At 45.1% G+C, this 13,473-nt stretch overlaps 1 protein-coding gene across 1 annotated transcript in view; it reads right to left on the bottom strand.

Annotated features, from left to right (window-relative positions):
* The window catches only part of BCL2 (BCL2 apoptosis regulator), a 139,549-nt gene that overhangs the window by 9,803 nt on the left and 116,273 nt on the right, over nt 1-13,473 (bottom strand). The window lies entirely within an intron of this gene.

Raw genomic sequence — 13,473 nt, 5'->3', positions numbered from 1 at the left:
TACGAAAAATAAAGGCTCGTAACTCTGGAACTACGTATACATCAAACTGCCCAAGCTCCATAGAAGTCTTAGCTATGATGTTCTACATGACCAGCGTATGAAGGCTTCCCATGATAGCTCTGCTGTCCCATATGCACACACAAGACTTAGAAAGATGATAAGCCCGCTAATTACCAGCCATGTCCACTTAGCCACCCAATCATTATTTAAGGGTAGCATTGCTGCAAATTCAGAAAGGCTCAGTATCTCTCACTCTTATAGCTGGGGGGGGGGGGGGGGGGGCAGCTTTTTTAGGTTGTGTAGAACTAAATATTTCCCATACACTGAGTCCAGTGATGCATTAACAATGTGAGTTTTCTTCATTGAAAATACAAAGGGAAAAACCAGCTTAAGTGCCACACTCTGCATTTATTAGTAAAGGGGTGGTGGGCAGAGCAAACATGAGGAAGTAAGGACTTCCTTTTTCTACCTGAATCAAACAGCTGGTGAGGAAGTGACTTTATTTCCCTTGTTATCATTGGTTGACAGGATATCCTCTTGAGCCACACTGTATTGAATGAAGTGCCTATGAGACTTCCATTTCACTGAACGGGAATTGCCTTGTAGCTATTTTATGCTAACCTCTCTGTGACTCCAAACAAACAAACAAACAAAACATTAATTCTAGGCTTTTGAAGAAACTTTCATGACACAGCTTTGCAGAGAATGACATAACTGCTAATGGCAAGAGTTAGTGGATGAATGGCACTTCTCTTGTCCCTTGTCTTTGTATGAAAAGCCTAAATATTCATAAATCTTTTATTTTAGGAGAACTGAGAATTGATTAAATCAGCCAGTGTCTTGTAAAATAAAACCTAAAAAAAAATTCTGTCCTGCGGGTAACAGGAAAGCTCCTGGAACATGAAAATGTACTGGTGTTTTTCTGAGGCATTTATTAGTCTTTTATGTAAATACAGACTAAATATGTATGCAAATAAGCGCAGTTCTCATCTACAGTATGTTTTGCTGGGTTTTGGTGTTTCATGGTCCTGGTATTTACAGAGGCAAAGAGCTTTACACTTGGAATGCTAAAATGCTGGCAACCAAGTCAAGTCTGGTGTGCTTATCAAATTCACTGCTCAGGAGCAGAATTGCATTGCAATAAAATCTGTGTTAACCATCAACAGTAAAGCACCATTTTCAATCCATTTTGACAAGGTGTCTTTCATGATGCGTAACTGTTATTTATTTGTAATACAGGCAGTCCCCGAGTTACGCGGATCCGACTTATGTCGGATCCGCAGTTACAAACGGGGCTCTCTCCCTGGTCTCCAGCAGACCAGGGAGAGGAAGCAAAGCGGCGGAGCACGCGGGCAGCAGATAGCCCAGACTTGCGTCTTGGCTGTCTGCTGCCCGCGTGTTCCGGCGCTTTGCTCCCCGTCCTTCTGGTCTGCAGACCAGGGGGACGGGGAGCAAAGCAGAGCAAAGCAGCTGAACATGCGGGCAGCGGACAGCCCAGATGCGTCTGGGCTGTCTGCTGCCCGCATGTTCCGCAGCTTTGCTCCCCGTCCCCCTGGTCTACAGACCAGGGAGACGGGGAGCAAAGCCGCGGAGTCCGAGGGCAGCAGGACAGCCACAGCGCGTCTGGGCTGTCCCGCTGCCTCCGTGCTCCGCGGCTTTGCTCCAGACACTTGTGGTACAGCAGCTGGGGCACTGCTGGTTGGTCCTGTAGCACCGCTCTGGGCGCTACTGGACCAACCCGGCAGCACCCCAGCTGCTCTGCCCCAGGCATCCCCAAGTCAGCCGCTGCTGAAACTGACCAGTGGCTGACTACAGGAAGCCCCTGCCCCGGGCTTCCTGGAATCAGCCGCTGATCAGTTTCAGCAGCAGCTGACTTGGGGATGCCTGGGGTTCTTAAGTTGAATCTGTATGTAAGTCAGAACTGGCATCCAGATTCAGCTGCTGTTGAAACTGATCAGTTTCAGCAGCGGCTGAATCTGGACGCCAGTTCCGACTTACATACAGATTCAACTTAAGAACAAACCTACTGTCCCTATCTTGTACGTAACCCGGGGACTGCCTGTAACTGATAGTGCAAATACCTGCCTTAACAACTCCACAATCTCGGGGGCAAATTTTGTGTTTTTATTTAAGCAAAACTCCTATTTAAGTCAATATGAATTAAGTCAACGGAAATAATGTCTGAATAAAGTCTGCAAAGTAGGGTCCTTGTATTGCAAGAGCTCTTAAACAGTTTTGATGTGTGCATGCCAGACCCTATAAAATTTAAATACACTTCAAAGCTCTATTGTTAATAATTAAAGTATTGTCTGTCTTTTCTCTGCTGGAAGCCAACCTGAGCAGAAAAGGGATATTTCACTGATTACTCTAAGAGATCTGCAACTAAACCTTGGTTAGATAGAGTGATTAATTCAGTCTGGTTAACCACATGATTGGTAAGGTGGTGCTAAATCAATTTTACACAGAAATCTATACCCTGTTCTGCTGAGCCTCATACTTGTTAAATATTTTACATACTGACTTGGTTTAAACAACAAGGCTTAGTGTTTTGAGCTAATTGAGTTACACATTGTTCCCCCCTGAAAAACAAACCAACCAACCCTAGACAGAGTTAGGGATGTAATAGTGTAGTCGATTAACCAATAAGCAAAAGCCGATAGGGTAATGCTACAGACTACTTGCATTTCCCTCTCCCTGCCAGTAATTTTTTTAGCAGGCTGACCCAGTCCTGGCTTGCGACAGGTCTGAGACCTACCCCTACTGCAGCTCTGTATTAGAAACTGGGCAGGGAGGCAGCCCGGCTCAGTTCTGGCTCATGCTGGGTCTGGGAGCTCAGACTCCCCCTCCCCGCCATTAGACAGGGACTGCTGCCACCCTACGCTGCTGCCTCTTTCTCAGAAATAGCAGCACAGGGTGACAGGCAGCTGGTCCACAAGGGGAGCTGTTTTTAAAACTGGCTCCCCTTGCAGACCACCTCCCGCCTGGCACCCTATGCTGCTGCCTCTGATACAGTGGCTGCCGCCCCCACCTCTGGGGACCATAGACTAGTTGACTGATAAAATTTAATGAGGTTACTCAACTATTCAATTTACTGATATTTAACATACCTAGACTGAGTAGGAGTTGCCTTGTTTTGCTGTTATGCCTGGAAAATAAGATACTTCTGGCCCTGGAGGTAGCATAGCCCAATAAGTGCTATCTGATGATGTGACACCTCTTCTCCTGGAGCAATATTAAACAATGGTGGCACTGCTTGTGTCTACCCTGTATGGGTGAGCATTACAGCACAGCTCATTTGAGAGAGATTTACTGGAATGTGAGCAGTTTACGTGGGGGTAGAGAGAGAGGCAGCACTATCTATACGGCCAAGTAGCTCATTTCCACACAGAATAATTCAATTTTAGGCCCATCTTCCTGTTCTAGCCAAACTAGGGTATAACACTAGCTTTAAGGAATTTAAAGTGGGTGAAGCAAGATAGTCTATGCAAATAGGGGGGCAATGTGCTTCTGTTGTCCCAAGTGGGAAGAGGGAATGAACTTCATGTAACTAACTGAAATATCCCATTACACAAAACTAAATAAGATCTTGCATCAGTACCAGTACGTTCATTATGGTTCTAAGCTAGGTAAAATCTAGCGGGGTGAATCAAACTGATGTGTGACTCTCTCCTTCATTTATAATGATGGTAAAAAACGAAAGAGCTTAACTCAAAAAGAACTTAATAGAATCTGCCCAGAATCTTAGCATAACCTGCCCAGAAATTAACACCATGTAGGGAGAGAGGTTCCAGGGGATAGCCAGGTGATGATGAGAGAGGGCAGAACACAGAGAAACTCAGAACAGACAAGAACTGAGAGTTAGGCAAAGGCAAAAATCAATAAAGCCAAGCACTGTGTGACTCTGGGCTAAGCTAGATAGAAAGCTTTTGGATTAAGGATGTTAAATTGGGGTTAATTTACTAGTCGATGGAATTTACAGCAACTACTGGACTAGTCGATAGGCACTTGTGCATTTCAAAGGAGGAATGTGGAACCCGCGCAGCCCAGGGCCAGCAGGGGCTCTTGTGCATTTCAAAGCAGAAGTGAACTCATGGAGCCCCGGGGTCAGCGTTGCCGATTTGAAATGCCACATGGAGCCTAGAGACAGCTGGGGACTTCCCAGCTGACCGCAGATTCTGCACAGCATTTCTCCAAAACCTAGGGTCAGCTGGGGACTCCCCAGCTGACCCTGGGTTCCACGGCAATGCTGCACAGAGCCCGGAATCTGCTGGGGAATCCCCAGCTGACCCCGGGCTGCCACTTTGAAATGTTGCCTCTGCATTTCAAAGGGGGCAGCACTGCACAGCTGAGCTGGGATCAGCTGTACAGCGCAGCCCTTTGAAGTACCCCCTTTGCTGCCTATCTGATAGAGACAGCGGGGGGGGGGGGGGCAGGAAATTGACTAGTCGACTGACTATCTGAACTTTTGCTTATTGGCTAATCGACTAGTCTTTAACATCCTTATTTTGGATCTGTTACGTGAAAAGGCTTTGGACTGTAAAATAAGAAACTACTATTTGTTGGTTTCTCCTGTGTTTGGAGAAGCAGGCATTTCTGCTTGTAAGTGAACAAGACTGCATCCAAGAGAATAGCAGACTCCATTGATTTCTACTTTTAAAAATGTTTTAAAAGGGGGTGTAAACGTGTAGCTACTGCCATTTTCAGCGGTTATATGTTTACATGCAAGGCAGGGAGCTGCCTTCAAGCCACCTCCCTGCGACCAACAACTTCCATGGAGCCCCCTGCCATGAATTGCTGCCTTTGTATCAGAGGCAGTAGCATTTTGGTGGGAGCGGGAGAAGGAGAAGGTGGCTCCCCAGGAGCTGGTGCTTGTGGGGAGCCTGCTTAAAAGCCGTCTCCCCATGCACACTGGCTCCTGCCTTGCACGTCCCGCTTGGTGCTGCCTCTGATACAGAGGTAGCAGTGCTGGGGGAAGGGAGGGAAAAGGAAGTTGTATGTAATCATGAAGGTTAACTAATGTACCTAGACTTATCAGTTCCAGGTATACCTCACATCCCTGCTTTCAGCTAGAACATTCCCAGGACCCCAAACTTTCAGTTTAAAAAGAGGCAGTATTACCATGCCCATCAAAGCACAGAAGTTGTGTGTGTTCTAGGTCATTAGTAGATGTAAAATTTAGATTAATTAGCTAATAGACTTTTCGATCAATCTATAAGGGCGCCTCTGCCTTTGAACTGTAGCAAGAGCCCTACTGGGCTCTTGCTACAGTTCAAAAAGTGCAAGTCCTGCAGGGAGCGCAGGGCCATTCAGCGCCAGAGCCTTTGCAATGTACAAGATAGGGACTGTAGGTTTGTTCTTAAGTTGAATTTGTAGGTAAGTTGGAACTGGTGTCCAGATTCAGCCGCTGCTGAAACTGACCAGCAGCGGCTGAATCGGACACGCCTGGGGCAGAGCAGCTGGAGTGCTGCTGGGTTGGTCTGGTAGCGCCGACCCTTGGCGTGGCAGGACCAACCCGGCAGCACCCCAGCTGCTCTACCCCAGGTGTCCCCAAGTCAGCCGCTGCTGAAACTGATCAGCAGCTGATTCCAGGAAACCCGGGGCAGAGCAGCTCTGCCTCAGGCTTCCTGTAGTCAGCTGCTGGTCAGTTTCAGCAGCGGCTGACTTGGGGACGCCTGGGGCAGAGCAGCTGGGGTGCTGCTGGGTTGGTCCAGTAGCGCCACTCCTCGGCGTTGTGGGACCACCCCTGCAGCCCCCCAGCTGCTCTACCCCAGGCGTCGGCAAGAAAAGCCTGGTCTGCTGGCGGGGGGGGGGGCAGCGCGTCTCAGCGGTCCCACCGCCCGCGTCCTCCGCGGCGAGAAAAGCCGCTCCTCGTCTCCCTGGTCTGCTGTGGGGAAGCGCCCCCCGTGCCACCGGAGGCGGCGACAGTAGGGGAGGCACCCTACACTAGCTGCGCCCCCCCCATTCGTAATTAGGGGTGCGACTTAAGTCGGATTGATGTAACCCGGGGACTGTCTGTACATGATTTCCACCATCAGCACCTCCCCATATAAAAATTAACCCAGCACACCTGAACAGAGGCTGCTTAATTCTGCACTTACACACTGAAACACAGTTCTCATGTTAGATTCCTGATTGCCAATTTGGAACTAGACCACCTAACTCTGGCAACCATGTTTGAAAAGTGGACTCCCCTTGAGCAATAGGCAAAAATAGTAGAACACATCCCCTTTCATTGCTTGTGTGTTCCAGATGCCAGAGCCTATTAACAGCTGCTGCAAAAGAGTTAATTCATATAAAAGTGTGAGAAATGGGAACTGAAAGTAGCTGCTTCTTATTACAGGTTCAAAGTAGACTGGCCTTAACTATTGTCATCAACACACTGCATCCAAGGTGGAGGACCTGGTGTTTTATTTAGTATGTTCAGTTATCCTGGATCAGGGATGTGGTCCTTGTTTGTTTTAATCCACAGGTGCTGAGTGAGATTAAAAAAAACACACACAAAGAATATTAGTTTCCTAAAGGGAACTTGCTCAAAACAATCTCAGACCTAGTCAAGGCAGCGCACCAGCTTGAAGAGGGTGAAATAGAACTGGTTTGAGCAAGCTGCATCATCAGCTGAGCACCACGAGCGTCCAGTCATGCATTCTCTAGCTGTTAGCACCGCATAGGAAAATATGCGATCTTTCTCTTGTTTAAACTAGCCATTAAGTTTTGATCCAAATGCCTTTGGCTTGACAGACCAGTCCTTGAGCAACAGCTACCCAGGACCGGGTTTGAACTCATAGTTTTCAAGTCCAGCACCTTTTGCACACTGTTTTTGCAGCACATGCTGTTAAAAGTTCATGCAGTGCCACTGGCACCTTCTTCAAAAATGCCACAAATTCTTTGTGACCTACAGCAGACTTTAAAAAAAAATCTTGTGATTGTCAAGTGACTTACGGAAAACTTATTTTTGTAATAAAAGATTTGCCACCTGACTAAGAATGGCTGATCCAAATAAACAACCTTTATTGGACAAGCATACTGCATCCAGCAGGGAAAAATGATGTGAACCTATCTGTGCATGTGTGTTCTTGGCAACTACATTTTTACTAGTATCCAAACCACTTGAGTTCACTTAGAAAAACCTGGTATAAGGAAAAGAAGGGCACCATGGGCTTTTTTTTGGGGGGGGGGAAGAATTCCTTTCTCTTGCCACCTCACAAATCAACCTCTTCACATATCATACATGAAGGCAGGAGATTTGGGAAATGGAAGAAGTGTTGACCTTATGTTGGGGATCCCTGGGGGGAAGCACTGTAAACTTTCCTGCCATGCCTACCCATCATGCAATGATGAGAAGAATGAAGGCATCAGTTTGCAAAGTCTTTTCTTCATTACAGCAGGCTCTATGTTATTCACCATAGTAGTCTCTAGACCTCCTACTTCAAAATTTTATCTTCCTAAGTGATAAGGGGAAATGAGTTTTCCTCATCTGCAGCTGGCTGAAAGGTAGATTTTCTTTGTCTTAGTGCCTCTCCTCTGTTGCCTGTGCCTGCTCTTTTCATAATGTAAGTGACTCACACATAACAGGAGGAACCAGGAGTTAAACAAAGGGAGACTCAGCTGGTTCACCCACCTGCACAGCAGTGTGAGGAAAAATCATGAGAGTCCTGTGAAATTAGGCACTTGGGAGATTATAATTAAAACAGATTTAGCAGAACAAATGAAAACTTCTTCCTGTCACAATGAACCAAATTCTGTTCACACTCCCACTCCAACCTACTGTCTTCACTGGTATTCCACGCAGGCTAATCAAGGTAAACTTTGGAATATGCAACTACATCTTTGTTTTTGTTGATTCAGTTAAGCCTTTGCTAAATCTTAGCAGGTAGGAGCTAACGGAAAAATCCAAGGTAAGGTCAGCATGTTAGAATATGATTAATATTCAGATTGAAAGATCTGTATTTTATTATTCAAATCAGTTCCTTCAAAGTTCATTTGCATAGATAGTTGTAATCCATTAACTATGACTGCTATAGCACAGAAATAAAAGATGATTTAAAAAAAACACACACACAAGAGGCACCAAAGTTGGAAAAAAAAAAAAGCTGACCCTCCCTCAAAAAAGACTGCTGGGCTGTTTGAGAGATGTTCTTAACCTATGTGTAGATCCGTGTTTTAAAACAACATTCCTACACAGCAATTAAAAACTGCTTGGTGGCCCATGCCAGCTGACTCTGGCTCAAAGGGCTTGAGCTAAGGGGTTGTTTAACTGCAGCGTAGACATTCAGGCTGGAATCCAGGCTCTGGGATCCTGCAAGTTGGGAGGTTCCCAGAAGGCTGAAACCCAGACGTCTACAGAACAGGTGTATCTTAGCTTAAGCCCGAGTGCCCAATCATGGTCTAGATATAGATTTTAATGGCAGTCTTGATATACCTGTAATCATAAAACTGAACCAATGTTAGAGGGGAATAAAATGAATCTCTTTATTTTCAAAATCAAATCATTCCTTCCAACTAAATGTTAAGCACTGATCTCTGTTAGTCTGTGCATGAATTTATACCACATTTCTTCTAGCAGGCTAATTTTCACTGCAAATGAAATGCTCCTTAGGAAACAATAAATTTCCCAACACACTAACTATACCATAAACTTAGGGAATGATTTTATGGGGAGCTGAACACCTGCAGCCCCTGCTAAACTTGTGAATGCTCAATCTCTCTCACAAATCAAGCCTGTAAAGTCCTGTAAAAGTCTGACATTTTTCCATGCAATTCTACCAGTTTATCAGGCATAAACTTTGCTGATCTCATGGTGATATGCTGGCTATTACAATTTATCAATGAGTCCTGCAGGGTGTACAGAGTCTTTCTAGACTAAGCCATTAAGTAACATGTGGAAGTTCTTGAGGGCAGGAACCATATCTTTGTTCTGTAATCAGGTAGCACTCTGGGGATCTTGACCAGAGCTCCTAGGCACAATCACAATACAAAGCATGAGTCCCAGTAACACAGTGCTGCAGAAACCTGACGCAGCACTGTTGGCAAGCTATGCACAACTCCTTGGGAAGAACTGAAGTAAAGCTCAGCCAGAGCACATTGAATTCCTAGTCACAAAGGAAACTAAAAGGAACAATATTTGGTTCACCGTTTATTTTTATCATCTTGGACACTATTAAGGCCTGAGCTTCAAAAGGGCTGAGTAGCCATATCTCCATGTGTCTTCTGCCGGAGTGGTGGCTGGCCAGCATCTCTCACAAACTAGGTCCTTAGTCTATAATTTCTGAGAATGACAAATCAGAGTCAAGCCTGTCATGGTGAGCTTACTAGGAACCAGAGAGCCATGCTCCAGACAGGAAAGCACTTATTTATTTTATTTGTCTGGCTTTTAATACAGAGAATAGGAAATTCTCACAGAATTCCCGATAATCAGGAGGAGTAAGACATAAAAACAGGAACATCCAAGGCAGCTATGAAAATTAAATACAATTCAGCACACATCAAAATAGGGCTGGAAGGCACGGCTGTATTTCTGGAATAAATATTACTTCAACAACTGATAACTGTGCCAATCAAAACTGGAATGAGGTAAGTGTACTGTAGGACAAGTAAAATCTTTCTGTGTAACTTGAAAGCTTGATCAGTGCTGACAGTTCCATCCAGAGTGAGATCAAAAGGGGATTTGCTTTAGCTACATGTGCTGCACAGAAGTTGATGAAATTATGGACTGATAAAACATTATGTTTTGTATCAAAGTGACTCTTATCAAACCAGCATGATGCCATGGACTGGAAGCAGGTGCATTAAATGCAACAGACATCAGCAGACTGGAGGCAGTAGACAATTCCTTGGAAAAGGGCAAGCAGAATGATTCTAAGATAAATGAAGTTAGCAGGAGAGCAGGATGTGAAATAAGGGTACCCCGTTGGCTGTAATCAAGCCGATTACAATGATGGGAGACTACAGAAGACACATATGATTAAAAAAAAAAACACAACCACAGCTGAGGTCAATCAGACTAAGAGCCCCACCACCAACTAGGAAATTAAACACTATATGCAGGGACATGACCAGGCCAGGCCAGGAATGAATGGCAATGCTGTGCTGCTCCCTCTGTCAGTAAAGATGCTTTGGGGTGAGAAGAGGAGACATATATAGTCAAGAATCCACAAGAATGTATTAAAATGTTATCCACATAGAGAGTCACCTCTGCTAGGCAGAGCGGAATATGAATACAGGGTCTCTGGGATCTACCTCTGGTATAAAAAGAGGAACTAGATGCAGCAATGAGGCACAACAGCTGCCATGGCACCTGCACACAGTCATCTACTCACCAGGGCTACCTCAGGTCTCAAATTTCCCTTGCACCCAAGCTGTGTCACACCCACACTTTACTTAGCAATCTCAAACCTCACTCATGTGCCTTTGCCACCACCATCACAGATGGGCTGGTACAGGAGGAATGTCTGCTTTATGCCCTTCGGCAGTTCACCTCTGCCAAGAACCTTGTCAGCTGGCCAAGTGTGCCATTTCAGGAGGCCAGAGGGAGGATGCTACTTGCACTTCTACCCCTTCCCCTCTATCAGGGAGCAAGAGAAAAGTACACAGCTTGCCTGCATTGACACACTATCTGTCTAGATTCTCATCCCTCACACATCGCTGTGGAATCTGGGCATCTAGTGCTGGATGCAATTTAGTTAGACTTTTTGCACACTGACGGTGGAAGTTGACACCCAATAGCCTCTTGCTTATAAATGCAGCCAGCTGTTTGCCAGAAACCTACTCAAGTGAAGCTGCTTCAAGAGCTCCCCACCTTAGCAGGCCTTCTTCCCTCATATGTTTCCAGATAATGAGACCAAAGAATGAGAAACGTGCCAACCATAATGTAGAACCAAAAACAGAAATTCAAAAGTGCTGCAAATTTGAGAGCCAATGGAACTTACTAGCCTGCAAATAAGTTGCTGTAGCATTCCCAACAAGCTCACAGTATCAAATTTTACTTAGAACGTGATTTTCTTTGTATCAATCTGCATGGGAATAATGTCTACACAGGTAAGTAGAGTGTTGTCACGGAAGCATAAGTGGCAAAATGAGCTAGCTACCTTGAGTAGCATGCCCATTGGAGACATTAGGCATGTACACAGGTGGCTAGCTCCTTCCACCAGTCGCGTCATGTGGATATGTCTTCTCCAGTGGGACTCTCACCCCCAGCTCAAAGTGTAGACATACCAAAGGAAAGGATGAGCAAATTACAGCCCACAAGCTGCATCCAGTCCATCAGGGCTTTTAATCTGGCCTGCAGGATTACCAGTGCAGCAGGTAGGCTCCTGGCTTGTCCAGAAGCAGCCGGCTCGTCCCTACAATCCTGCGGGGAGAGGGCAGAGGGCTCCCTGCACTGCACCTGCCTGCAGGTACCACTCCCTGCAGCTCCCATTGGGTAGGAACAGGGAACCAGTCAGTGTGAACTGTGGGGGGCAGTGCCTGCAGACAGCAGCAGCGGAGCCATGTGGAGCCAGGGCCGGCCTTAACTCCGCTGTGCTGCCACCCTGTAGCACCTGAGGTAAGTGGTAACAGGCTGGAACTTGCACCTTATGCTCCTCCCATGCTCCAGCTCCCTGCCTCGGACCTGCATCCATGGTCCAACATACAATCTTGTGGCCCAGATGTGGCCTTTGGACTAGAAAGTTTGCCCATCTTTGCCCTAAAAGGCTTATCTTCAGAAGTCAGGAACATCACTGCTTCTTTCATTCACAGTTAAAAAAAAAAAAGCCACAAAACAATTACAAATCATTCCGCAGTTTCCAAATTTGGAATCGGTCTTCAAATGTTGTAACTACTCAGGGCTTGATCCTGCTCTGATTGTCAACTGGGAACAGGTTAATTCCCTGAAAGAGCAGTTTTCAATGCCCCTTCTGATTATCATATGAGTCAAGACAAGAAAATAGAGAGGGACGGGAGGCTGAAGATTAAATTGTATTAAAACTATATTATTGAATTGCATTATTTTATTATTAAATTAGATTAGATTATTCAAAAATACCCTTTCTATATTAAATTGGAGGTCTGAATTGTTTAAGGGATGAGGAGACAAGGGAAGAGGAAATGGAGGGCTTGTCTACACTAGAAATTTTGCTGCTTTAAATACCCCACTAGAGTTAAGTGGAAATCACTAGTGTGGACCTGGTTATACTAATATAAAAGTTTTTATCCCAGTATAACTTATTCTGATTCATGAAGCAAAATAATCCATGCTAACATAAGGCATTCTTATACTGGTATAACTGTGTCCATGGTAGAGGTATATCTACACTACAGACCTTACAGCAGCAGAGCTGTACTGCTACAGCTGCCCCATCGTACGATCTCCTTTGCAGCTGCTCTATGCTGGTGGGAGAGAACTTTTTGCCAGCATAATTAAACCACATCCAACTAGCAGCTGTAACTATGTCGGCAGGAGAACATCTACCTCCAATATAGTGCCATCCATACTGGTGCTTTTGTCAGTGAAATTTATGTTGGTTGGGGTATGTTTTTTCACATCCCTGAACAACAAACTTTTACCAACAAAAACGCATTAGGGTAGATAATGCCTAGGGGCTCGTGCCAGGGTAAATATCTGTGGGTAGAACTATACTACAGAGTTTTTGTGCAAAAACAGATGTTTTTGCACAAAAACTTGCAGAGTATCCACACCTCCAGCACGTTTTTGCGCAAGAAAAGCGAAAGAACAGAGGGTTTTTTCCAGTGTAGATATTCCTCCGTCTACGAGGAATAACTCCTTTTTTTGCAAGAGCTCTTGCACAAAAAGGTGTGTGTGGATGGGGAACAGAGTTTTTTATTGCAAAAAGAGGCAATCGAAAAAAGCACAGGTGCCCTGATGGCCATTCTGTAAATAGCAACCAGAGTTTCAAGAGAGCATCCATGCAGTCTGGACACTCTCTTACACAAAAGGGCATCATCGCCTTTTTGATGCGCTTTTACAGCGTGGACACGCTCTTGCACTAGAAGTTTTTGCAGAAGATCTCTTCCGCAGAAAACTTCATGCACAAGAAGCCTGTAGTATAGACAGAGCCTGTAAAAATCACCCCCCAAATGATAACAGTTATACCCGTATAACTCTTAAGGTCCACAAACAGACCTTGTAAGCCAAGAGGATGAGTGAGGCGAGGGAGCAAGTGTCAGGGAAACATTTGCAAACTACTGATTTATAATAATTTGTTCTCTAGAAGTTCTTGCAGATCTTTCATGAAAGAAGATTAAAAAAACCCACCACACCAAAGTTCTTTCCCTTCCCTATATTTAATCCCATAACATTAAAGTTAGATTTGTAGATTTGTTTCTGGAAAGCAAACTAAACCAAGTCCGTGACTGAAACACTCAGTTAATTTGGTTATTTGAGAAACACTTTATTTTAATGTTCCCCACAGAGTCTTTAGTATTTTTTTCATATTTTCATGAGTCTGTTTGACCTGAAAGGAGAGCATTTTTTAC

Source organism: Pelodiscus sinensis, chromosome 2 (assembly GCF_049634645.1).
Source record: "Pelodiscus sinensis isolate JC-2024 chromosome 2, ASM4963464v1, whole genome shotgun sequence".
Lineage (NCBI taxonomy): Eukaryota > Metazoa > Chordata > Testudines > Trionychidae > Pelodiscus > Pelodiscus sinensis.
The sequence above is the reverse complement of the archived record's forward strand: the minus strand, read 5'-3'. Positions and strand labels throughout refer to the sequence as shown.